The sequence below is a fragment of the Myotis brandtii genome, unplaced genomic scaffold, assembly GCF_000412655.1.
Source record: "Myotis brandtii unplaced genomic scaffold, ASM41265v1 scaffold47, whole genome shotgun sequence".
In the NCBI taxonomy this organism is placed as follows: Eukaryota; Metazoa; Chordata; class Mammalia; order Chiroptera; family Vespertilionidae; genus Myotis; species Myotis brandtii.
The window spans coordinates 157,100-160,579 of record NW_005367952.1 but is presented as its reverse complement, the minus strand read 5'-3'; positions in this window follow the sequence as shown (position 1 = coordinate 160,579).

Genomic DNA, 3,480 nt, shown 5'->3' with positions numbered 1-3,480 from the left:
TCTCTCTCTCTCTCTCACTCTCTCTCTCTCCCCCCCCTCTTTTTCTCTCTCTTTCTCTCTCTCTCTCTCTGAAAATGGTAGGTGTCCGATTTAAAACAAAGTCAACCTGACCCCAAAGTTTCTGCCCTGCCCTGCAAGGTGCCCACAAACACAAGCCCATGGTCTACTCCCACCTTCTCCACCAACACATCTTGCCTCTTTGACCTCTTTAACTGCTCTAAGAAAGTGGTATTGTTGCCACTCTTAGAAAGCTTTTGTTTGATATCTGAAGGAGGATCTAATCTAGCTTTTATATGTTAATTTTAAAGAACCCACAAACATTATGTTTGTTCTCTTTCTTTTCATGTTCTTTATCCAGGAAATTTATTTGTGGGAACTTCTGCATTGCAACTGATCTTGCTACACAACATCTTGGACTATAACAACAGTTGAATTCCTTCTCAAACAAATCTTGTATAATCAGCAACTATGTTAATATCTGAAATGTTCCGCTGAGCATTCTTTAGATCCTGTTTTATCAATAAATAGATTTGGCTGCAGAGTAGCATAACTTGTTCTGTTTTGCTTTTCATGTACATTTAATCACAAACTATGAGGTCAGTTGAGCCTATAATTACTGATGGTTTGATAATTCTAATGATTCCAACTTTATTTTAGTTATATTTTTTCAGAAGCAAAAGAATGATAATCAGTCTAGTGTATGCAAGAAAATTTAACTGGAAGTCAGGAGACTAATAAAAATGCCCAGACACCCACTTAATAAGATTATTGAAAAATGTATATGATAGAACGTTCTAAAACATAATGGGATTTTAATGCTATTCATGCCTCTACTCCTTGCTTCATAGTGCACAGAAAAGTATTGGTTACATTTATTAACAAAATGTACATAATCCACAGATATACTTTGAATCTCCTTTTATGAAGTTAGCAATAGTACCTTGGAGGGAAGCCATTTATTTTACTCTGAGTCACTGAATTATTTGTAAGCTACTGGATACTTGGAATACATTCTTCAATACTTTTGTAATATATCAGAAAAATCATAGATTTTGAGAAAGCAAAAGATGCAGACATCTTTGTATTTTAGCTTTAGTAGTGTTTGCCAATTTTATCTTGCATTCCCCCATATTTCACATGATACATTCTATTCAAGTAATACACACTGAGATCAAGCCACAAGAACTCCAAATGTTCACTCTATGACTGCCAGCCAATGAATGGGTTCTCTTTCAACTTCATTTAAATAACTGCTCCTGCATCTTCATATAAAGAAAGGAGCCTGAAATACAAAGATTCCTCCTCTTTATATAAAACAAACCTCCATACCCATTTCAGTAAAGCCTGCATTTCTTAATCATTCCTTTGGCAATTATTGAATATGACACAATTTCCAGTTACACAAAAGAGAAATTACATAAGTGTAGCTTAAGATAATAATAGATTCAATTAAAAATTGGCACTGGTGGAAATAGCCTGGGGGGCGTGGAGCAGAGTGATCCTTTCTTATAGAGAAGAAATTAAAGGAAAAAGTAAGGCACATTTAAAAAAAAAGAAAACCTAAGTAATTCATAAACAAATACCCAATTTAAGACAATTTAAAAATTAAATAGTTTTCCTGCAATCTCATTATATTATTCAAATTTCCCAGTGATCTATTCTGTATACTCTAAATGCATCAACACAATAGCCTTTGTCAGAAGTTATACTGGTAAAATGATAGTCAGGGAAACATTTAGCACCAGCCATAAACTATACAATTTATGTACTTGACAATGAAGGGGAAAATAAGACATTTGGGGGGCTAGCTATCTGAATCTGTGCCAGTAACCTGCATTCTGATGCACACCCTTGCTAACTGATCATTAACTCCATTGTTATCTGTGATGCCTGTCCTGCCCCTCAGAACCTGTTTCCCGGAATACTCCCATTTTACAGAGGCCATAAACCATGAACCATATACAACCACGGAGCCTCTGAGTGTAATCTCACTTCCCCCATCTCAACTCACGCGGGGGTGGGGTGGGGTGGGAGAGCTGCAAAGCCCATGAAAAGTCTGGAAACCTGATCCATATTTGGGGGACAATGAAACTAAAGTATATAAAGGGAAAGCTTGGTCCATATTGATCACTCAGGATTTGGATACTGACTCTGCCGAGTCATGGCACTAGTGCATTCTGCAATAAAAGCTACTTTTCTGAATACCCTCTTGAATGCCCGGCTGATTAATTCTCCTGCACTGCCTGGTGGCTTATCTGCAACAACACGACCTATAGAAGCTCCATGTGTATGCTTACTTCAACCATATCATCATGGCAGAAAAGTTTATATATATACTATTTTTGGTTTGATTTTTATACCTATTTCCCTATTAAATGGTAAACGTTGAGGACTAAGAGAGTGAGTTATGAATCTGTTATATACTGAGTGATAGATAGTTCAAGAGGCCGGAAGGGGAGAGAGTTGTCTTACTTTTTAAATCAAAAATATGTTTTAAGATTTATCTATGTTGCCAATTATGTAGCTAATTGATTGCTTCTTGCTGCTCTAAGGTATTCCATAGTATGTGACCAATATATGCATCTAAACCATATATATACACACACAGAGATATCAACACATATAGAAAGACTAGAGGCCCAGTGCATGAATTCATGCACCAGTGGGGTTCCTCAGTGTAGCCTGTGCCCTCTCACAATCTGGAACCCTTGGGGGATGTCAGATAGCCAGTTTCGGCCTGATCCAGACAAGAGGGAGCCCAATCCCCACAGCCCCATCCAGACAGGAGGGAGCCTGATCCTGTGCATTGAGCATCTGTCCCCTGGTGGTCAGTATGCATCATAGCAACTGGTCAACCGGTCGTTCGGTTGCTTAGGCTTTTAAATATAGAGATTTCAACATATTGTATATATATAATACATGTTAATATGTATTGCATTCATATATCATATATGTCATATTATATATTATATGTTCATACAGAGATAGAGTCAGGAGTAAAAGGAGCATAGGAATTGCTAACAAACTAAGATAAAACAAATGATACTTTGAGATTTAAGAAAATGCAAATTTAAAAAAAAGAGAGGATGAATTAAAATATGATCTTCCTCTAGATAAATGGGTACTCATGGCTTGGCATAAAATGTAAAAAGTGTTATATCTTAAACAACTTCAAGAGAAATAAAATTACTGTCCCCTAAAGGGGAATGAAAAATAGTTCCAATGTCGACAAAGCCCTGATGTTACAGGTGCAATGGGACAGTCAGAATAAACTGGTTCATAAATTATGAGAATGGAGATAGCAGAGCTTCTCCTATACATGTATGTTTCTATGATCAGATTGTTGTAACTTTCACACTTAGGCCTTTAAGTAAATGTAAGTAGTATAAGATAAGTCAGTTTTTCTAACATCACTTTTAAGGAGCCAATTTTGTAACAGCATATGTATAATACACTTTATATAGATAACATGTTATGTAC